This window comes from Lissotriton helveticus, chromosome 2_1, assembly GCF_964261635.1.
Source record: "Lissotriton helveticus chromosome 2_1, aLisHel1.1, whole genome shotgun sequence".
Lineage (NCBI taxonomy): Eukaryota > Metazoa > Chordata > Amphibia > Caudata > Salamandridae > Lissotriton > Lissotriton helveticus.
This window is the reverse complement of record NC_136059.1, coordinates 15,926,037-15,951,388: the sequence shown is the minus strand read 5'-3', so window position 1 is coordinate 15,951,388 and position 25,352 is coordinate 15,926,037.

The window sequence follows — 25,352 nt, the reverse complement described above, 5'->3', positions numbered from 1 at the left end:
TCAGCAAAGGTATTCAGTTTCAGTGCAGCCGTAAGGGTCTTATCGACACCTTTCGCCATGCATGCTAACATAGGATTATTTTCCAGTACCATTGATGGCGCATATAGCGTCTTCACACCTGCCGTTTCTGCAGTTCCTGCCATGCATCCCAGCTGTATCAACATCCTCCCTTGGCCTACTAACGGTGCGATATAATGCCACAGCTAGCGGTGTCGGAGCCACCGCGTCTCTCTCGACAGCAACATGAGGCTGAAATATGGTCTCATGTACACAGAAATGAAGAAACTGCGCTTGTGCGCATAACGCATATAGTTGCATATCAGGAGCCCCCAGCCCTCCCTGTTTCAGGGGAAGAGTTAAGAGATCCCAGGACACCCTGGCCTGCCCTCCCGCCCACACCAAGGACAGCAGCTGTGTACGCAACAATGCATAAGAATGTTTAGTAAGTGGTATAAACCAAGTGGCCGGCACCTGTTTTCGTGCCATTGGTCTGCTGAGAAGGGTTTTTCCATACTTACCTGACAGTCATAGGAAGACACTGGTCCAGGCATTAGTCATCAGCAGATTGGACTATTGCAATGGTCTTCTTTTATCAGCTAATGAAGAACAGCTTAATAAAATGCAAATAGTCCAAAATACTGCGGTGAGGTTAGTCCTCAACTTTCCTCCTAGGACCCCCTCCCGCCCTCTGCTAACAAAACTCCACTGGCTCCCAGTGCGGCAACGCATTAAGTTCAAAATCTTATGCACTATTCACAAATGTCTGTCAGGTACTGGGCCCAAGTATCTGACAAACGTTTTCCCACCTTACGTTCCTGGACGCTCCTTACGCTTCAGCAATCTACAGCTAATACAGGTACCTAGAATAAAAAAATCCAAACAGGGAGGTCGCGCCCTTGCCCACACTGGACCTGTCCTTTGGAACCCACTGCCTCAGACACTGAAACAAATCACTAACCACCTAACCTTCCGAAAGTCCCTCAAAACTCATTTATTCATAAATATCTAAACCACATAATCAAAGTCTAACTAACCTTCTGACGATGGATCAGCACAAGTTGTATTCTTCCACTGGCAAAGGCGCGGAGATACCCCTTCGGGGGTCGAATCAGGCGCTATATAAGAATATAAAATAAATAAATAAATAAATAAATAGGCACATTCACAAAAAGATAATGAAATGTAGGCAATATAATCATCTTCGCCAGTGCCACCTTACCCGCCACAGATAGAGGCAATGTAGACCAAAGACTAGCAAAAAAATGGTCAGGGGTTCTGCCCACTTAACCCTCCCATACCTGAGCAGGAGACATCCTAAGATGAGAAAATAGCAACAAAGGGTACCGAAGGGATTGATCCAAATTAAATTTTCAAACAAGAAACAATTAATTATCTTGTGAAACAGAAACTAAACATGAAAGAATTGCATATGAAATTCATCAACACACATATGAGCGAGCATCAAGGGAAGCACAACAACCGACAGTCTATCTACAAAATATCACATATACATATATACAAATATACATCACATTTATAGTATCACGTTTCTATGTATCCCAAACACAAAATATATATAAAATATATATATATATATATATCCTAATTCGGATCAGTGCCTCCACTTCATTTGTAATGAGAGCACAATACAATGGTAGTCCCAAGAGTAAAGCACCTGAGGGTTACAGAATCAACCCAGTCTATATTTGCATAGGTGCCAATCTGAAAAAAATGTAGACCAAAGAGCCATCTTTCCTTCTAGCCATGAATAAGCCCTCCCCAAAGTTCAGTGTCCATATGTCTTGACGACTACGGCTTATCCACACCCCCAAATATTTAACTTCAGTAGCCTCCCATCGAAGGGGGAATTCAGAGCAGACCTCCCTCGTGCCATGAGTAAGCAGGAATATCACAGACTTAGATTAGTTTATAGAAATACCTGTAAATCCCTCAAATCTTATAAACTCCCGCAGCACTGGATCAAGATTTACCTCCGGGTCAAGAATGTAAAGTGTAACGTCGTCGGCATAAATAGAGATCACAAGACTACGTGCGCTAAATCCTATTCCTCTGGCAGTATGGTGCTGTCATATCCGTGCAGCCAACGGCTTCGTAGCTATAGAAAATGATAACAGTGAGCGCGGACATCCCTGTCTCGTACCTCTCGATATTCGGAAAGGACCTGACACCATGCTATTTACCCGGACCCGGGCTCTAGGCGCCTCATACAGCAGTTTTATTCTCTTAATAAATAAGGGTCTGAATCCCATGCGTTGGAGGACCAAGAACAAATACGACCACTCTAATGAATCAAATGCCTTAGTGGCATCTCGGAATATCGCCGCAGCTTGAACACTAGGATGTAGGTAATGGATGACTGAGAATAGCATCCGCAGATTATGCGACGTCGATCTCCCGGGATAAAACCCGACTGGTCAGGTAATGCAATCATTGGTAACATTGGTTGGAGACGGTTTGCCAGTAATTTGGTATATATCTTGACATCAACAATAATCAAAGATAGTGGCCTATAGGAGTCTTGCTCATTTTCGGCCTTTTCAGGTTTCAATAGCGTAATAATCATAGTCTCCCTCATTGATTGGGGCAAAATTTCCATCTCCAGTGCCTCTTCATAAACTACCAGTAATTTGTGAGCCAACTTCTCAGCTTACGCCTTAAAGAAGGCAGTCGTCAGGCCATCCGGACCCGGAGCCTTGTTTAGAGGTAAGCTTTTACTCATTTGCGCCACATCTTCTTTCTTTTTGGGTAAATCCATGTATAATCTGTGGTTATCATTGAACCACGCCAGGGCAATGGAATCTAAAAATTCCGACATGTTATCTGGATCAGCCATTCCAGTTGTTTTATACAGGTTGGAATAAAATTCCTGAAACGCCTTCAGAATTCCTTCCTGGCCTCTAATAGTCTCTCACGTTACACTGTTAACCTCATGCACAAACGTGGTCCCTGTCATTGGCCTGATCATATTTGCCAGCGTGCGCCCCGGCCTATCTCCCTCTCCATAGTGTCGGGCTTCTGCATACTTGCCAAGGAATTTCACCTCCCTAGTTGCCTCTTCCTCAAACACTAGCGGTTTAGTTTTTAAAAGGCCCGCTGTCTGAAGGTCAGTTCGCAGATACATCTGGTTCTCTATATCTTGAATCTTTTTTTCCAACCTAGCCAACGTCCCCCTGATGGCCTTAAACACCCCTTCCTGTCTCGCAATACACTGCCCACGTATAACGACTTTAAAGGTGTCTCATAATATAGGCTCAGTCTCTACTGATCCCTCATTTGTTTCAAAGTACAGCGCTATGTCCTTCCGGATCTCTTCAGTGACTGCTTCATCTAACAAAGCGTTTTGAGGTAGATGCCAGGTAAAAGCTCGTGAGGGGCTCTGGGCAAAGCTAGACGGAGGATGCAAGGTGCATGATCTGACAATGAACGCGCCACATGAGCTACCTCCACCATCCAGGTTGCAACGTTTCTTGAATCTAGCCAAAAGTCCAATCTGGACCAGGCCTAGTGTTGGATGGATATACATGTTCCTTCCCTTAGGTCGGGGTGTCTGTCCCTCCAAATATCCAGAAGCCCCCAAACAACATTATATCGTGCAGGGCTATGCGCGCTTGTGGGTGTAGCGATTTAGCAGTGCCCGTTCTATCAGCCTCATCTGACAGCACTGTGTCTCCCCAGATCACAGTTTGGCAACCTAGTGCTCTTATCTTGGACCATAACTGTCGGAAAAAATGAGGGGTGTCCGTGTTTGGACCATACACTGCAGCAAACGTCACCTCTTCACCCCCCAACCTCCCATTCAATAGCACAGAATGACCTTCTGGGTCTACATGTGTATATGTAAATTTCCAATCAGAGCCTCTCTTAATAAGGATAGCGACTCCTCTTGCATAGCTAGAATAAATTGATAAATATATCTCCCCCCATCTGCTACGTTTAAGTCTCTGCGATGGCGTTACATTCAGATGCGTTTCCTGCAGAAAACGTATATCTATAGCATGTGTCATTAAATATGCATGGACCAGCCTCACTTTCCTGCCATCGTTCAAACCCCTGACGTTCCAGGTGACAATGTTCTAAGTTTTTCCATTAGGTGTCATTACAATAAAGCAAACATATAGTGATGTCCCTTCTGCTTACAACATCGTACCAGCATTACTACTGTGCTATGTGTATGATCCTGACATTTTGGCTTAAATAAAATGACACCCCACACCCCATTTCACCCCCTCCCACTCTAACCCCCCAATTAGGTTGTAGTGTAACCCTCCCATGTGTAACATTTACTAACATCAACAGTTCGTAGGGAACCTTCTCAGGAGGGCGAGGGTAGACCGGCTTACTCCCCCACTTTCACAGGGTGACCGGTGTTTAACAGCCAGTGCTTACCATGTACCACTAGAATTGGCAGTAAGAGGATGACAGGATGGCAAACTCCAGTTGCTCCACAGCGCCGAGACACCTTCGGGTATTTGTCGCGCTATAAAATTTGCGTAAATAAATAAATAAATAAGAACTATTACAAGGCAGTGCCAGATGTGGAGGGATACCAGCGTGACTCTCTCACATGGTCAGCAGCACTCCTGGTCTGCCCCAGGGCAGAATATTGCAACCCAACTTACCAGACATCTAATATCAGCCTTAACAAACATACAGGAACTTTAACCATTATTCCAACATTGTTTCAGTTATTGTCACTTAGCCTGCCGGATTCGGACCCGTCTGCAGCTCCTTTCTTTTTGGCCCCCTTGCCAGCTACATGTTTGGCGAAATTCAGCGCCGATTTTGCGTCCGTGAAATAGTGCGGTGTGCCAACATGAGACACCTTCAATTTCGCCGGATACAAAAGGGAGTACGGGATTTGCGCTTGTAATAGGAGTCGCTTGGCTGGTATGAATTCTCTTCTTTCTGCTTGTACCATTGGAGTAAAATCTGGGTAATATGAAATAGCGTTCCCCTGGTACGTGATCTGTCCTTTCTCTCATGCCAACCGCAGTATTGTGTCCCTATCTTGGTAGTTCAGCAATTTTATCAGTATGGGACGTGGTGTACTCCCCACTGGTGGCTTCGGGCCCAGTGTTCTGTGCGCCCGCTCCACAATGAACACTGTTAAGAGGTGCGGATCGAACAGAGCATGTAGGAGATCTGACATATAGGTTTCCATTTTGGACTTCGCTGTTGGCTCTGGTATGCCCACCACGCGCAGATTGCTTCTACGAGAGCGAGCTTGTAAGTCATCAGTCTTCTCTCGTATAACTCCCAGCAAATTATCCATATGGACCAGTTGCTCCTTAGGTTCTGTCTGAAACTCATGGAACTCCACCTGTCGGTTTTCTAGACCATCCAACCTCGTCTCATGCACCGGCACCTGAGTCTTCACTGTGTCAAGTTGTTAAGTCAGCGTATCCAATTTGGAGTCAATACTCTTGAGGCTCGAACGCATCTCTAGTAGCAGGGCCTTCACATCTTCGTCCCCTGCCCCAGACTGCATATCCGTCTCCGCGCCGCCCTGCGCTCCCGCATCCGTTTTGTTTTGCCTGGTCAAACGCCTCAAGTCAAATGTGATCTTCGGCTGTTTAAGATCTTGTTTACCCATATTGACCCGAAAATGGGGTTTCACTTTGCAGTTTGTGCTGCCGGGAGTAAAGTCACATGTGGGGGAAGCAAAAATCTTGAGATTTCCCTATAGCACCACAGGCGCTCACCCTAGCAGCGTTGCTGCCCGCAGCAGATATTACAAGGCATAACACAAGTGCATTTGTTCAAGTCTTCTGCAAATCAACATTGACGTAGCGGGTCAGTGGCACACACCGGAGTTCCTTGGGGCTTCCACAACCTGTGTCCCACTCTGCAACGTTATGTATACACAATATACTGCAAGCGCACCCTCAACCCCTGCCGCCTTTCTCTACCATCGACCACTTTATTTCTTCAGCATGGCTGGGACCAGGGTACGACCATCTCCTCACCTCCCACCATTCAGTTCCACTTGTGCCGCCTCTTCCACAACAGCATTCACCTGGTAGGCTTCCAGCACAGACCAGCAGTGTCAAGCCAGATATCAGTATCCCATGGGTCGAACCTAGATATAAGCCGTTCCACACATATAATTTACCATTGTGTTGCTCACACTCTGAGGACAGGAGCCAGCTGCGGCGCCCTTCACTGCTCTCTATCAGGTTATGGTTCTATCTGCCACTCGATCCCAGTTTGGCTCTACTCCGTTGCGTGCTTCAATGTATACCGGCCGATCCTTCATCCACCTTTCATCCTCTGTGGGTCTTCCCCCTTAATCACCGTGACCACTTGAATCCGGTCGTATCGGCGCAAATCGGGGTTACCGTGAACTCACAGCTGCGCCGTCTGCCAACATGCACAACCCGTTACTTAGCATCCGACTTCAGGATTCAGATCCACAGGGCGCCGCCATTTTGTTGAAAGTCAGGCACATACACTACGGTAGTTTCCAGCAGCTACTTCCAAATGGCCCAAACTTTCCACTTGTATCAAAGTTATACTTAATAAATAGGAATAAATAAATAAATAGGCACATTCACAAAAAGATAATGAAATGTAGGCAATATAATCATCTTCGCCAGTGCCACCTTACCCGCCACAGATAGAGGCAATGTAGACCAAAGACTAGCAAAAAAATGGTCAGGGGTTCTGCCCACTTAACCCTCCCATACCTGAGCAGGAGACATCCTAAGATGAGAAAATAGCAACAAAGGTTTAGTGTGCATCACTAGTGATGCATGAAAAGGTTAAATTGATTTAAAAATTAATGGAGATATACATTATGTTTAGCATTTTATTAGGCACATGTTCCTTGCTGTTTTTTTCATTTTCCACCATTTTTGACCGTTTTATGTCACTTTGAAGCGCTGGTGATGATTGGGAAATTGATGAAAATTGTGATGAGGGATGATTCAAAAGTGCTGAAAATACATTTGGGAACTATTCAGGACATTGCAATCACACCGATATAGTTTTTAAATGATTTTGAAGTATTAAAAATTTTAAACATCATAAGGGAGGCAAGCTGAAATTTTACACCACTCGGAGTTCCATGACCTCGGACACAAAAGTGACCTTGTCCCCCTGAAATTTAAAATGCTAATGTTCATGTTTATTTGTAAAGCTATTCATTCTGTTTCATTCATTGTGTGGTTATAATGCTCTAAGGCCACTTTAACACTCATTTGTTTTCATGTCAATCCATTTTTGAACACTTTGAGGCACCATTGATGTTTTTGGACTTAGTCATTTTTTGCTTCAGGGGACTTCAAAAGTGTTTGAAATTCATTTTGGAGGTACACAGAACAGTGCAAATGCAGTTATATAGCATTCAGGACACTGCAATTATACCTATATAGTTTTTAAATGATTTTGATGCACTAAAATTTTTGACCTCCATAAGGGGGAAAGCTGAAATGTTACCCCGCTCGGAGTTCCATGACTTCCCTGACCTTGTCCCCCTGACATTTAAAATAACAATTTTTAATGTTTTTGTAAAACTATTCATTCTATATCATTCATTATAGGTTGAGCATGCTATTGGGCCACTGTAGCACTTTGTTTTTTTTCATTTTAACCCAATTTTGACCGTTTTTTAACACTTTATGATGTTTTTGGACTTAGTCATTTTTTGCTTCAGCAAACTTCAAAAGTGTTATAAATTCATTTTGGAGGGACACAGAACACTTCAAATGCAGTCATATAGCATTCAGGACACTGCAATTACACCTATATAGTTTTTAAATGATTTTGATGTATTAACATTTTTGACCTCCATGGGGAGGGCACTCAAGCTAAACTTTTACACAGCTCAGAGTTCCACGACCTCGGACACAGAAGTGACCATGTCCTCCTGAAACTGAAAATGCAAATGTTCAACTTTATTTTTTGACTCTGTTTCATTCATTGTGTGTTTATAATGCAAGTAAGCCACAATTGTTTTTATTTTAATCAATTTTTTTGCATTTTTTCACACTTTGATGCATCTTGAGACAAAGCCATTTTTTGCTTCAGGTACACTTCAAAGGTGATAGAAATTCATTTTGGAGGTGCACAGGACACTACAACTGCACATTTATAGCATTCCAAACACTGCAGTTGCACCTGTACACTTTTTAAATGATTTTGTGTTATATATTTCTTTGACCTCTTGGAGCACATGAAGCACCATAGCTTTCTGTAGAAGAAGTGACTCTGTACCCTGAACAGCTAAAATGTGACAAATATCACTACAACAGGTGGATGGATGCTTGAATTGGGTCTCATACATTGCTGATGTATCACCTGAGGTATAATTTGGGTTCCTAATGTCCACAAGGACCCACAAACTGTCATGAGTCGATACCGAAAATTAGCAAAAATCGTCAAAAAAACTTTTTTTGACAAGATTTGCTAATTTGTCAAATAGCTCAGACTGGATATCAGAGACACCGTTTGAGTGTTCAAAACATAAATACACTTGTTAGAAAGGTCAGATCTGATGTTTTCATTTGGTCTGTCTACCTTTGGTATTATCTGAAGTTTTTTTTCCAGCTTCCAGCCAAGGGAAAAACCTGAGATTGTACACGATTTTGAGCACCTTGGGCTGGGTGGAAGACGTGACTTTGCCCCCTTAAACCCAAAAACTTCAAAAAGTCACCCCTGGAGTCTAGAAATGGGTCATAGACACTCCTGCAATGTCATCTGAGGTACACTATGGGGTCCTTGGCTCCAGAACTAGAAATGTGATGTGACTCTGGGCTCTATGGCCTATAATGGAAAAAATGAGTTTGACACCAAACACCTCGAAATGTCAGAAATAGGAGTCAAACATGTACCTGGAGGCTGGAAATGAGCCCTAGACACTCTTGCTATATCACCTGAGCTATATAATGGGGTCCTGGTGGCTACAGGGACCTGAAAACAGTCCTTAGGGTTGATACTGAAAATTAGCAAAAATCGTCAAAAAATATTTTTGGGACAAGATTTTCTAATTTTCCAAATAGCTCAGAATGGATATCACAGTCACTTTGTGAGTGCCCAGGACCTAAATACACGTTTTTTTTTCCAGCTTCCAGCCACGGGAAAAACCTGATATCGTACCCGATTTTGATCACCTTGGGCTGGGTGGAAGAAGTGACTTTGCCCCCAAAAACTTCAAAAAGTCTCCCCTAGACTCTAGACATGGGTCTTAGACACTCCTGCAATATTATCTAATGTATACTATGGGATCCTTGGGTCCAGAACTAGAAATGTGATGTGACTCTGAGCTCTATGGCCCAACTCTGAGCTCTATGGCCCATAATGGAAAAAATGAGTTTGACACCAAATACCTCGAAATGTTAGAAATAGAAGTCAGACATGTACCTGGAGCCTGGAAATGAGCACTAGCCTCTCTTGCTATATCACCTGAGATATATTATGGGGTCCTGGTTCCCACATGGACCTGCAAACAGTCATTAGAGTTGATACCAAAAATTAGCAAAAATTGTCAAAAAAAGTTTTTTTGACAAGATTTGCTAATTTTCCAAATAGCTCAGAATGGATATCAGAGACACTGTTTGAGTGCACAAGATATAAATACACTTATACGAAAGGTCAGATCTGATGCTTTGATGTGATCTATATACCTTTGGTATTATATTACGTTTTTTTTTCAGCTTCCAGCCAGGGGAAAAACCTTGCTATGCACTATAATTCTGGAAGCGTATGAGGTACTGACTTAATTTAAATTGCAGAATGTAGCTAGTACATGTACACTATATAGTGGCAACTCTGATGTTTGTGGCCTCTAGGGACAAGGTACAAATCAAATGTAACCTTCAGGTAGGTTTTTCTTTTTCCCTTTCAATTATGTTGTAAGAACACTTTACGCTTTCTGCTATAAATCACAATAGTTATATATATATGTGGCATATAGGGAACTAGTCAAAATGTGAAGTTGAATGTATGATGTTTTTCAATTACGTCACATGTTTGAAAAAGTATGCCTTACGCTTTGGCACATAATTCTAAAACCATACAATCTGGATCCATAATTCCATGTGCAGCATACAGCTAACATCAAGCCACTGCCTTGTGGTAATTTTCATGCCTCTGCCATGCTAAGAAGTGGTAAGGATCGTTCATTGATTAAACGCATGTTTTATAAAATTTGCCTCCATTTTTTGCAAAATGAGTCACGTATATTGTGTCATCAGTCATGATCCATACTAGATAGAGCTTGATTTCCAACTGCAACACATTCTATAGCATACCCTACTACATTGTGCCATTTTAAATGCATGTGGCTTACACGTAAGGTACATACAACGCAATATGAATCCATACGACGAGGAGGTCTGACTATAGCTACCAAAACTACCTTTTCTCCCTTTGGTCAATCCATGACAATTTCTGGCGGTCAATCCTTTTCAGGCAAAACAATGTCATATCCTTAAGTCGGGTTCTCCCAAAAGAGACCTTTAATTTTTCTTGGTTTGTCTCCCTCAATTTGGTGTTATTTCATGTAACCTATGTAGGACACTTGTATCAGGTGCCTCTACCGTGATATGTTCATTCAACTCCCCTGTCACCAGAAATTCCATCAGGTTCTGGCGAGGTATTGTTACTTCTGCCGCACTGTCTAGCATCATCAGAGCTCATTCCCCATTCATAAGTTGAGTCCTCAGAAATCTGGGCATGTTCGATCTTTGAGACCTGCTACCTTCTTCTTTTTATATTGATGTTTTGAATTTGGTTTCTCTTCTTTTTTGGAAGTATAGTCTGAAGCACGTTGTGAGTCCATGGGCTTTGTACGCTCTTCTTGTCTGTGTTCTTACCGTCCTTCCCTCTCTGAGTTTTTTGATGTACCTCGAAAGGAACAATAGTAACAAGAGGAAAGTGTATCAGTATCCTGATACCTGTCATGTTTTTTAATGTTATCTCTATTCCTAAGGTTGTACCTCCTTTTTGAGGGCTCCTGTTGAGGAGATACACTCCTGGATTGTGACCTATTTTGTCTATTTTTTGTTTTTTAGTATTATTATCCCATTTCTTCCTAGACAAATCCAGTGTTTTCTTGGTGTTATCTTTATCAAGACCACCCAGGAGTTGAGGTGTTGTCGCTCTACTTCCCAACCTATCTCTACCTAATTCGGGATAGGTGTCTTCAATAATTTTATTTAAATCATGCTCATGTTGTAAAGGAGTGAAATCCCTCAGGCATTGGCGTATTGCCATTGCTGCTGCCGCCCCTTTTATATTTTCTAATATAAGAGTTGATACCTGGGTCAAGTCTTTTGACAATTTCATCCTTAAGTTCAGAGCAGGCTCCGCTCCATACTCATTCTGTATTTGTCTTAATACATCTGGTGTCACTGCTATTGAAGGGATACCATGAGTTCTTGTATACATGGCAGTGAAAACTGTACCCCAAGAGGTACAATCCTCTATTTGGGGAGCTACCCCCATTGGCAAGCATGCTGTTTTTTTCTTGAGGGCATCTGTGTGGAAACACTGCCTCTAGCTGTGTTATTTTTTTTAGCTATCTAGAGGAGCATTTGCTCATGTCTAGTGGGTATTTTACTCATAACTGTGTTTAGAGTTTGTGGAGATATTTTAGCTGTAGACCCCTGAATTTGTCCTATAAGTGTAGCCGTTGTTGGCTGAGGTGTGAGTGTTGTCATCATGAACTGTGTCAGATGTCTGTAAAGTGTTATTATTTCTTTATGAAGTGGATATACGTCAGCTACTGGCATTGAGTCAAAGTCTTGATGTGGTGGATAAGCCTCGAGGACTGGCCAAGTTGCTCCATCTCTTCCCAGCGGACCGAGTCCAAGTGTACAATATTCATCTGGTGTTTCATCTCCAGTGTAAGAATTAAACGTATTTGTGCATGCATTAGCAGGTAGAAATTTAACCCATGAATAGAATACCTCTGTTCTGTATGATTCATGTGCGTCAACCACAGAAGTTACCGTCCCACCGCTAGCTATGACTCCATATTCTGCTAGTTTTAAGTAAAGTTAGTTCGGACATTTCCTGAAATGCTTATTTCACCTTCCTGCTCTTCCTCCCTTGCTGCAGTTGCATGTTATGCTAGTACAGCAGTCTTTGTCAACGTTTATTGAAAAAGGAGAAGTTTCATAGAAACTGAGGTATGGTTTTATGCACAGCAGAGAACTATTTGTCCTTCAAGATTGATAAACCCACAGCCAATACATATGATATGTCTGCTCAGCTGTGGCAAAATGTTCCCTTCCTACTCCAGACGTCTGGAAAAATGTGAGTAGGGGTCTGTGAGAACAGCACGACTGAACTACTCAGATTTGACTGTTAAATAAGAACCAAATCAAGTGCTATGTTGTGTTGTTCCTATAAATCTCTATAGGATTTGTGCTTTTAGATAATGCAGGATTGGTGTCCAGACTGATTCCTGACACCCCCACAGGGTATGTTAGCCTGTTTACCAGCTAGCTCACAGTGCCACTATAAACCCTTCTTACCAAGGAGACAAATGTTCATGGCAACTATCGAACATGACAACTCTGTCCCATCAGGGATCATGGACACAGTATGGTGCTTTTTGCTCAGTCACTCGTGCTCACTTCGTCTCAGAGAAATACACAGACCAAACGGTGGGGACATTTTCAATAAGCCTTTATTTAAGCATTGTTATTCTAATGAAAAATAGGTTTGCAGAAACAACCATATGACGGAAACGGGTATAAATGATTGTAAACACCAATAGAGTAAAAGGATGCTAGAGGCCTACCATAGTGCTAAAACAATTAATACAGGCAAGTATAAAAATACATGACAGTATTAATGCACACTTCCCCGATGCAAAACTAACTAGATGTATCTACGTGTACCTAACATGTATGTAGGTGTTGGACCAAGAATCCCCTATGATAAAGCTAACCCCATTAACTGAATTGGGCAGACTGTGGGACCCCATCTTGGTCTTGAGATGGACACCCCGCAATGGATGTGAGACCACTGCGATGTGGAGTGTCTGTGTACAGGAACCTCTGCGTCTCTCTGCAGTGTGGCAGCATGGAAGTCCTTCTCTCCTCTCCCTGCCTCAGCAAAGATATGGTGTATATATACCCAAAGTGGTACCCTCAGGGGATCTACCTACCTGTGTCATGTCAGACTAGGATGGTGGAAAGAAAGACCCTAAACATAGTTATTATGCAGGAAACGGTAGTCCTACTGAGATTCCAAGATTCCTTATGTATAATGAATAAGGCTAGGTTTCAGAGAAAACACCAAGTCCTTTAGACAGTACCATAACTAGGTAAAAGGGCAGTACCATGAACCGTTAGTTGGTCTAATGGCAGGGGAAAGAAGGATGAAATGTTTAGTTGCTTCCTGTATTCGAGTGTCTGTATGAAATGTGGCACATGTGTATATATCGAGCTTCACAACATATGTCTGGCTCATCGAAGCATTTTAAATCAGAACTATTGCTATTGCCCGGTTCAATGGTACTCTGTCAACTGACTATGGACTGGGGCTTAGCTAGGCTTGCAGGGTCTACGTGGACTGGAGTACCTTCTGATCTCTGCATATGTCAGCAGGAGTCATTCCACTCTTGCTGCTATTACAGCGCCTTTGGCCTTGGTGTTGTTACATCTACACAATATGCGGCATCCACTCACTTCAGGCAAGTTGATCCTGATGTTGTTGTAAATAATATGACTTTTTCTTCCTTTCTATGATCTTCCCTTTTTGCTTACTGTGAATGCCGTGTGATAATCAAGTTATTCATAAAGTGGATATGCATGATCTCATCAAGCCCACAGCCTTTTCATGGCAGGTTTCTTATGTAAATATGATAAACAAGGTTGCATGAATATGTTCATAGCATCCAATCATTAAAGCTGACCATGTCATTATTTAGATGATTATCATGGAATAGCAGAATTTGTAGAAGGTTGATGAATGTGTTTTTCATTTTTATGTCTTTACCAAAAATCATCACATAATAGAGTGAAAAGATCTAAAGGGTGTGACTACATTCTCTGCTGATTATTTATTCTAAAAGTATTCAACAAGCCCTTAATATTTTTTTTAAACTATGGACAGAGAGCTGGGATTTTAAAGAGTGTTCACACCTGGGACAACAAGGCAAACATAATCACAGTACCAACCATAACTGAAGGCTTCTGGGAGGCAACTGGCCTGAGGTCGCTCTCTGACTGGCTGTCTATACTTATCTCACACACACCCAGCTGCCTTTTTTGGATGAAAATAGCAGGGTTGCTAGTAAACTGAAGAATAAGCTGCATTAGTAGGTGTCAGTGAATCCTCTTTGAAACTCAGAATAGGATATTTTACTTGCAAATATATTGGAATTCGTATAGAGCTTAGAAGTTGCAAATTAGGGGTTCAGTGCTATAAAATATATACAAATAATGTTGGAGTATTACCTGTTGTTTAAACTCTTTCTAAAATTTCTTGTTGCCCTAATGTTTATCTTCCTTTTGGTTACCGTTCATATCTTCTGCACTAAATTATGATTTACATTTTAAAAGTATACATTTTAAAATGTACTTTTTGCTTTCTATTGATTTTTGGATGTATTGTTCATTTATAAAAAAGGATTTTGTGCTCCACTAACTGTCCTTAAATTCATGCCAACCCTAAACTACGGCTCATTGATATTCAAAGACGGCATCGCAGCATGGCGGTACAAAGCTGAAGCCAATGTGGCGGGCTCTTGTTCCATCTGCCAGATGCCCCTCCGTCATCCCAAATACAATTGCAAGGCACAGACCTATGCCAAACTCAAGTCGGCGCCTCAAGGATCCAACTGATTTGGCTAGGTATCCAAGTTGACAAGCTCCAATGAGAATCCTATATGAGGAGCTCAATAGAATTATAGGACACGCAGTGCATTATGAACCAAAACCTTTCATCAAAGGTAACCTAAACATATTTAGCTAAACATGCTCAAATATTATTGGGAGATGAGGACAGGTACAAATTAGCACAAATGTCTTGTGTGGATCTACGCATAGCTCTCTACCAAGATCTGGGGAAAGTATCATATCTTTTCAGCCATATGAAACTGGTCTTCAGAAAATAACTTATGAGGCTCAGATGCATACTGAAACCATTAAAAGCGTACAAATGTGGGCGCCTAAAATTCTCCTCTGATCATAATTGTTGACTATGTAATTTTTTGACTTTGCCCTTGTCTAAAAAAGCCTAAGGTGCTACTGGGTAAAGCCAATACCCCATCATATGGGCATGTATCAATGTAACCAGGCTATCACTGCGTGCTTGAGTGGTGTTGATGTACAGCTTTCAGCTAGGTGTGTGACATTCCATAGGGAAGTACTTAAGTCACTGAATTCGAGCCCATTGGATAGCTAAAGGTGGGGTCTGAATGCCATCGCCAGACTTTAGCCCAAGAACAGCCCTTTAAGCCTGATGTTATTGCACTGTGCACTTTATTCACCGGCCTGCAGCCTTAGTTTGACACCTTGTCCGGAACTAGTGAGGATTAGGTGTGTTTAGCCTAGGCTGAGGACAAGGGAGACTTGATAAGGTCCTCGGACTGGGCGGAATGGGCTGTTGTCGCGCTACGCAAAGCTCCTCAAAACTTTAAAAAACCTCTGCAAGCGTGCAGAGGTCGCAAACGTACGGTATTGCTTTTACGGTCGGTTTGCGTGCTTGGGGGAAATATCTCTCGAGCACACATTTTGAAAGCACAAACAAGCAAAAAATTATGCGAAGCCGCGGATCATGGAATTTTTGGCAATTCAGTGTTCTCTGCAGAAAAAGCAAAATTACCCAAATTCCTGAAGCAGAACGGAATTTACCGCCCAGGCCTACCCTTGACATTTCATGGGCACTACCCTGGGACTGCCAAAGAACAGCTCACCAGAGACTGTAAAAGTTATAACCTGGTGAGCTGTGTCCACACAGGTTTGGCAGGTTTGACAGTGTGGGAGTGCGGCAGTGGCGTGTCAATATGGCATCCACAGATTTTTGGAGGTGTTGCTATATACTTTGATTACAGAGCTAGGAACTGCCTTGTGTGGTTGTGTGGGGGTATAATTAATATGTGTTTGCTGTTTTTAAATGGGTTAGGAGTTCATAATAGCTACTGCTTTGTTTATTTGGGAGTTGAGCATATATGAAAGGGATACTGGTGTTTTGATAATCACCATCTATGGTGTATATCTTTCCATATTTTAAAGGTACCTTCGCTATCCAGGTTTGACATTTGGTACGTTTTATTGAGGTGTTTCCAGTGGAGAGGGTTAGCATTCTTTTTGCTATAGTCATGCAAAAGGAAGGATTCTTTTTTAAGTGTGATTGTTATATGGTCTGGTATGTCTATGTCCTGATATGTTCTACAAGCAGGTCAGGTGTTGCTTCAGCCTTTTTTACTGAAAGTAATTAGACATTTTCAAGTGTGGATAGTTAGTAGTTGGCCAGTTATGTAATCAGGAACTTTGGGTAGTATGTCTTTAAGGTTTTTTGTTGTGAGTTCAGCAGTACTAATGTGTGCCTCTCTATTGTCTTTGGACATTTCTCTCACTTTATTCTCTATCATTTGAGGGGTGACTGTGCTCTTTCAAGTTAATTACAGAATAAAAAAAAATGTCAGCGAGTTTGGGAATTTTCCCGCGAACTCACAGATTATTGTGCCATTTGCACAAATATGTGACCATGTGTGCCTGTAACTTTGCCAGCGCGCCAAAAGGCACCAGGGTCCCTTGAGTGAGCTGGCCATTATAATGGGGACGGGCGGGAAGACATATCATACCGCTAGTGGGTGGTGGATGGGGCCAAATGGGCGTGGCTTCTATGGGAGTTCACATGCATCTTGTTTATAAAGGGTCAGAGACCGAGCAGAGCACCGGATGAGGAGAAAGCAGCCTCCTGGACACAGGAGCTACATGGGGATGGCGCTCGGAAACTGATGGATGCAAAAATACGTTTGGCACAGGACCCCAGAATCCTTCAGATGTCCAAGATAGCTCTGCTGCGCGTGTTGGTACAAAGCCATTCTGATTCTGCTCAGTTGGTTCAGGCGCATGCAGCTGATGCTGCTGGACAATGTCCCATCTCATACTAAACTGCCCTGTACAGGCATATGCTGGCGCTGGGCAGTAGGGTGCCGTGGCATGCGGGTGCTCCACGCCTGGTACATGCGCATACCGTTGCCAGGGGGGACAAGTGTTTATTGGTGCTGTGTTTCAAGTTATGATTTTATATTTTGACTGCACCAGACGATGATACCACCTACATGGATCAGGAGCATTGAGGCACCAGACTTCATGGTGCAAGAGCATAATGGTGCAGTGCGGTACGGGTATATTTGTACTGGGGCCAGGGGGACACTTAGCACAATGTGTGCTCACACCCAGAGGGCTCCCATGCAATTTATCACAAATGATTTTCACACTGAGAGGGCTCAGGGGCAGTTCAGCAGCACAGAGGCTCACACTCACGGAGCCCGGGGGCAGTTCAGTAGCGCGTGGGCTCACAAACCCTGGGCAGCTCAGCAGCGCCGGGGCTCACACCCACAGGGCTCCCGGGCAGTTTAGCAGTGCCACCCTCTGGTTCATCACTGCCACCTTCTGGTTCATCACTGCCACCCTCTGGTTCACCACTGCCAAGCTCTGGTTCATCACTGCCAACCTCTGGTTCACCACTGCCACCCTTTGGTTCACCACTGTCGCCCTCAGGTTCACCACTGTCACCCTCTGGTTCATCACTGTCACCCTCTGGTTCATCAGTGCCACCCTCTTGTTCACCACTACCACCCTCTGGTTCACCACTGTCACCCTCTGGTTCATCACTGCCACCCTCTGGTTCACCACTGCCACATTCTGGTTCATCACTGCCACCCTCTGGTTCATTACTGCCACCCTCTGGTTCACCACTGCCTTCCTCCGGTTCACCACTGCCACCCTTGGGTTCACGACTGCCACCCTCTGGTTCATCACAGCCACCCTCTGGTTCACCACTGCCACCCTCTGGTTCATCACTACCACCCTCTGGTTCATCACTGCCACCCTCTGGTTCTCCAATGCCACCCTCTGGTTCACCACTGTCACCCTCTGGTTCATCACTGCCACCCTCTGGTTAATCACTGTCACCCTCTGGTTCATCACAGCACCCCTGGTTCACCACTGCCACCCTCTGGTTCATCACTGCCACTCTCTGGTTCACCACTGCCACCTTCTGGTTCATCACTGCCACCCTCTGGTTCATCACTGCCACCCTCTGGTTCACCACTGCCACCCTCTGGTTCACCACTGCCACCCTTGGGTTCACCACTGCCACCGTCTGGTTCATCACTGCCACCCTCTGGTTCATCACTGCCACCCTCTGGTTAATCACTGTCACCCTTTGGTTCATCACAGCACCCTCTGGTTCACCACTGCCACCCTCTGGTTCATCACTGCCACCCTCTGGTTCACCACTGTCACCCTCTGGTTAATCACTGTCACCCTCTGGTTTATCACAGCACCCTCTGGTTCACCACTGCCACCCTCTGGTTTATCATTGCCACCCTCTGTTTCATCACTGCCACCCTCTGGTTCATTACTGCCACCCTCTGGTTTACCACTGCCACCCTCTGGATCATCACTGCCACCCTCTGGTTCATCCCTGCCACCTTCTGGTTCATTACTGCCACCCTCAGGTTCACCACTGCCAACCTCTCGTTCATCACTGCCAACCTCTGGTTCAACACTGTCACCCTCTGGTTCACCACTGTCACCCTCTGGTTCATCACTGTCACCCTCTGGTTCATCACTGCCACCCTCTTGTTCACCACTACCACCCTTTGGTTCACCACTGTCACCCTCTGGTTCATCACTGCCACCTCTGGTTCACCACTGCCACATTCTGGTTCATCACTGCCACCCTCTGGTTCATCACTGCCACCCTCTGGTTCACCACAGCCTTCCTCTGGTTCCACACTGCCACCCTTGAGTTCACCACTGCCACCCTCTGGTTCATCACAGCCACACTCTGGTTCACCACTGCCACCCTCTGGTTCCTCAATGCCACCCTCTGGTTCATCACTGTCACCCTCTGGTTCATCACTGCCACCCTCTGGTTAATCACTGTCACCCTCTGGTTCATCACAGCACCCTCTGGTTCACCACTGCCACCCTCTGGTTCATCAGTGCCACCCTCTGGTTCACCACTGTCACCCTCTGGTTCATCACTGCCACTCTCTGGTTCACCACTGCCACCATCTCATACATCACTGCCACCCTCTGGTTCATCATTGCCACCCTCTGGTTCACCAATGCCACCCTCTGGTTCATCACTGCCACCCTCTGGTTAATCACTGTCACCCTGTGGTTGATCACAGCACCCTATGGTTCACCACTGCACCCTCTGGTTCATCATTGCCACCCTCTGGTTCACCACTGTCACCCTCTGGTTCATCACTGCCACTCTCTGGTTCACCACTGCCACCCTCTCGTTCATCACTGCCACCCTCTGGTTCATCAGTGCCAGCCTCTGGTTCACCACTGCCACCCTCTGGTTCATCACTGCCACCCTCTGGTTTACCACTGTCACCCTCTGGTTCATCACTGCCACTTTCTGGTTCACCACTTGCACCATCTCGTTCATCACTGCCACCCTCTGGTTCATCACTGCCACCCTCTGGTTCACCAATGCCACCCTCTGGTTCATCACTGTCACCCTCTGGTTCATCACTGCCACCCTCTAGTTAATCACTGTCACCCTCTGGTTCATCACAGCACCCTCTGGTTCACCACTGCCACCCTCTGGTTCATCACTGCCACCTTCTGGTTCACCACTGCCACCCTCTGGTTCACCACTGCCACCATCGGGTTCACCACTTCCACCGTCTGGTTCATCACTGCCGCCCTCTGTTTCACCTCTGCCAGCCTCTGGTTCATCACTGTTACCCTCTGGTTCATCACTGCCACCCTCTGGTTCACCACTGCCACCCTCTGGGTCATCACTGTCACCACCCCCTGGTTCATCACTGCCACCCTCTGGTTAATCACTGTCACCCTCTGGTTCATCAAAGCACCCTCTGGTTCACCACTGCCACCCTCTGGTTTACCACTGCCACCCTCTGGATCCTCACTGCCACCCTCTGGTTCATCACTACCACCCTCTGGTTTGCCACTGCCATGCTCTGGATCATCACTGTCACCCTCTGGTTTATCACTGCCACCCTATGGTACATCACAGCACACTCTGGTTCACCAGTGACACCCTCTGGTTCATCACTGCCACCCTCTGGTTCATCACTGCCACCCTCTGGTTCACGACTGCCACCCTCTGGTTGATCTCTGCCATCCTTGGGTTCATCACAGCACCCTCTGGTTCATCACTGCCACCCTCTAGTTCACCCCTGCCACCCTCTGGTTCACCACTGCCACCCTCTGGTTCATCACTGCCACCCTCTGGTTCATCACTGCCACCCTCTGGTTCACCACTGCCTTCCTCCGGTTCACCACTGCCACCCTTGGGTTCACCACTGCCACCCTCTGGTTCATCACAGCCACCCTCTGGTTCACCACTGCCACCCTCTGGTTCACCAATTCCACCCTCTGGTTCATCACTGTCACCCTCTGGTTCATCACTGCCACCCTCTGGTTAATCACTGTCACCCTCTGGTTCATTACAGCACCCTCTGGTTCACCACTGCCACCCTCTGGTTCATCACTGCCACCCTCTGGTTCACCACTGCCTTCCTCCGGTTCACCACTGCCACGCTTGGGTTCACCACTGCCAACCACTGGTTCATCACAGCCACCCTCTTGTTCACCACTGCCACCCTCTGGTTCACCAATGCCACCCTCTGGTTCATCACTGTCACCCTCTGGTTCATCACTGCCACCCTCTGGTTCACCACTGCCACCCTCTGGGTCATCACTGTCATCACCCTCTGGTTCATCACTGCCACCCTCTGGTTAATCACTGCCACCCTCTGGTTCACCACTGCCTTCCTCCGGTTCACCACTGCCACGCTTGGGTTCACCACTGCCAACCACTGGTTCATCACAGCCACCCTCTTGTTCATCACTGCCGCCCTCTGGTTCACCACTGCCAGCCTCTGGTTCATCACTGTCACCCTCTGGTTCATCACTGCCACCCTCTGGTTCACCACTGCCACCCTCTGGGTCATCACTGTCATCACCCTCTGGTTCATCACTGCCACCCTCTGGTTAATCACTGTCACCCTCTGGTTCATCAAAGCACCCTCTGGTTCACCACTGCCACCCTCTGGTTTATCATTGCCACGCTCTGTTTCATCACTGCCACCCACTGGTTCACCAATGCCACCCTCTGGTTCATCACTGTCACCCTCTGGTTCATCACTGCCACCCTCTGGTTAATCACTGTCACCCTCTGGTTCATTACAGCACCCTCTGGTTCACCACTGCCACCCTCTGGTTTATCACTGCCATCCTCTGGTTCACCACTGTCACCCTCTGGTTCATCACTGCCACTCTCTGGTTCACCACTGCCACCCTCTCGTTCATCACTGCCACCCTCTGGTTCATCACTGCCAGCCTCTGGTTCACCACTGCCACTCTCTGGTTCATCACTGCCACCCTCTGGTTCACCACTGTCACCCTCTTGTTCATCACTGCCACTCTCTGGTTCACCACTGCAACCATCTCGTTCATCACTGCCACCCTCTGGTTCATCACTGCCACCCTCTGGTTCACCAATGCCACCCTCTGGTTCATCACTGTCACCCTCTGGTTCATCACTGCCACCCTCTGGTTAATAACTGTCACCCTCTGGTTCATCGCAGCACCCTCTGGTTCACCACTGCCACCCTCTGGTTCATCACTGCCACCCTCGGGTTCACCACTTCCACCGTCTGGTTCATCACTGCCGCCCTCTGGTTCACCACTGCCAGCCTCTGGTTCATCACTGTTACCCTCTGGTTCATCACTGCCACCCTCTGGTTCACCACTGCCACCCTCTGGGTCATCACTGTCATCACCCTCTGGTTCATCACTGCCACCCTCTGGTTCATCACTGTCACCCTCTGGTTCATCACTGCCACCCTCTGGTTAATAACTGTCACCCTCTGGTTCATCGCAGCACCCTCTGGTTCACCACTGCCACCCTCTGGTTCATCACTGCCACCCTCGGGTTCACCACTTCCACTGTCTGGTTCATCACTGCCGCCCTCTGGTTCACCACTGCCAGCCTCTGGTTCATCACTGTTACCCTCTGGTTCATCACTGCCACCCTCTGGTTCACCACTGCCACCCTCTGGGTCATCACTGTCATCACCCTCTGGTTCATCACTGCCACCCTCTGGTTAATCACTGCCACCCTCTGGTTCACCACTGCCTTCCTCCGGTTCACCACTGCCACGCTTGGGTTCACCACTGCCAACCACTGGTTCATCACAGCCACCCTCTTGTTCATCACTGCCGCCCTCTGGTTCACCACTGCCAGCCTCTGGTTCATCACTGTCACCCTCTGGTTCATCACTGCCACCCTCTGGTTCACCACTGCCACCCTCTGGGTCATCACTGTCATCACCCTCTGGTTCATCACTGCCACCCTCTGGTTAATCACTGTCACCCTCTGGTTCATCAAAGCACCCTCTGGTTCACCACTGCCACCCTCTGGTTTATCATTGCCACGCTCTGTTTCATCACTGCCACCCTCTGGTTCATTTCTGCCACCCTCTGGTTTACCACTGCCACCCTCTGGATCATCACTGCCACCCTCCGGTTCATCACTGCCACCCTCTGGTTCACCACTGCCACCCTCTGGTTCACCACTGCCACCCTCGGGTTCACCACTTCCACCGTCTGGTTCATCACTGCCACCCTCTGGTTCACCACTGCCAGCCTCTGGTTCATCACTGTTACCCTCTGGTTCATCACTGCAACCCTCTGGTTCACCACTGCCACCGTCTGGGTCATCACTGTCACCACCCTCTGGTTCATCACTGCCACCCTCTGGTTAATCACTGTCACCCTCTGGTTCATCAAAGCGCCCTCTGGTTCACCACTGCCACCCTCTGGTTTATCATTGCCACCCTCTGTTTCATCACTGCCACCCTCTGGTTCATTACTGCCACCCTCTGGTTTACCACTGCCACCCTCTGGATCATCTCTGCCACCCTCTGGTTCATCACTGCCACCCTCTGGTTTGCCACTGTCATGCTCTGGATCATCACTGTCACCCTCTGGTTCATCACTGCCACCCTCTGGTTCACCAATGCCACCCTCTGGTTCATCACTGTCACCCTCTGGTTCATCACTGCCACCCTCTCGTTATTCACAGCACCCTCTGGTTCACCACTGCCACCCTCTGGTTCATCACTGCCACACTCTGGTTCACCACTGTCACCTTCTGGTTCATCACTGCCACTCTCCGGTTCACCACTGTCACCATCTCATTCATCACTGCCACCCTCTGGTTCATCACTGCCACCCACTGGTTCACCAATGCCACCCTCTGGTTCATCACTGTCACCCTCTGGTTCATCACTGCCACCCTCTGGTTAATCACTGTCACCCTCTGGTTCATTACAGCACCCTCTGGTTCACCACTGCCACCCTCTGGTTTATCACTGCCATCCTCTGGTTCACCACTGTCACCCTCTGGTTCATCACTGCCACTCTCTGGTTCACCACTGCCACCCTCTCGTTCATCACTGCCACCCTCTGGTTCATCACTGCCAGCCTCTGGTTCACCACTGCCACTCTCTGGTTCATCACTGCCACCCTCTGGTTCACCACTGTCACCCTCTTGTTCATCACTGCCACTCTCTGGTTCACCACTGCAACCATCTCGTTCATCACTGCCACCCTCTGGTTCATCACTGCCACCCTCTGGTTCACCAATGCCACCCTCTGGTTCATCACTGTCACCCTCTGGTTCATCACTGCCACCCTCTGGTTAATAACTGTCACCCTCTGGTTCATCGCAGCACCCTCTGGTTCACCACTGCCACCCTCTGGTTCATCACTGCCACCCTCGGGTTCACCACTTCCACCGTCTGGTTCATCACTGCCGCCCTCTGGTTCACCACTGCCAGCCTCTGGTTCATCACTGTTACCCTCTGGTTCATCACTGCCACCCTCTGGTTCACCACTGCCACCCTCTGGGTCATCACTGTCATCACCCTCTGGTTCATCACTGCCACCCTCTGGTTCATCACTGTCACCCTCTGGTTCATCACTGCCACCCTCTGGTTAATAACTGTCACCCTCTGGTTCATCGCAGCACCCTCTGGTTCACCACTGCCACCCTCTGGTTCATCACTGCCACCCTCGGGTTCACCACTTCCACCGTCTGGTTCATCACTGCCGCCCTCTGGTTCACCACTGCCAGCCTCTGGTTCATCACTGTTACCCTCTGGTTCATCACTGCCACCCTCTGGTTCACCACTGCCACCCTCTGGGTCATCACTGTCATCACCCTCTGGTTCATCACTGCCACCCTCTGGTTAATCACTGTCACCCTCTGGTTCATCAAAGCACCCTCTGGTTCACCACTGCCACCCTCTGGTTTATCATTGCCACGCTCTGTTTCATCACTGCCACCCTCTGGTTCATTTCTGCCACCCTCTGGTTTACCACTGCCACCCTCTGGATCATCACTGCCACCCTCCGGTTCATCACTGCCACCCTCTGGTTTACCACTGCCATGCTCTGGATCATCACTGTCACCCTCTGGTTCATCACTGCCACCCTCTGGTTCATCACATCACACTCTGGTTCACCAGTGACACCCTCTGGTTCATCACTGCCACCCTCTGGTTCATCACTGCCACCCTCTGGTTCATCACTGCCACCCTCTGGTTCACGACTGCCACCCTCTGGTTTAACTCTGCCATCCTCTGGTTCATCACAGCACCCTCTGGTTCATCACTGCCACCCTCTGGTTCACCACTGCCACCCTCTGGTTCACCACTGCCACCCTCTGGTTCATCTTTGCCACCCTCTGGTTCATCACTGCCACCCTCTGGTTCACCACTGCCTTCCTCCGGTTCACCACTGCCACCCTTGGGTTCGCCACTGCCACCCTCTGGTTCATCACAGCCACCCTCCGGTTCACCACTGCCACCCTCTGGTTCACCAATGACACCGTCTGGTTCATCACTGTCACCCTCTGATTAATCACTGTCACCCTCTGGCTCATCACAGGACCCTCTGGTTCACCACTGCCACCCTCTGGTTCATCACTGCCACCCTCTGGTTCACCACTGTCACCCTCTGGTTCATCACTGCCACTCTTTGGTTCACCACTCCCACCATCTCATTCATCACTGCCACCCTCTGGTTCATCACTGCCACCCTCTGGTTCACCAATGCCACGCTCTGGTTCATCACTGTCACCCTCTG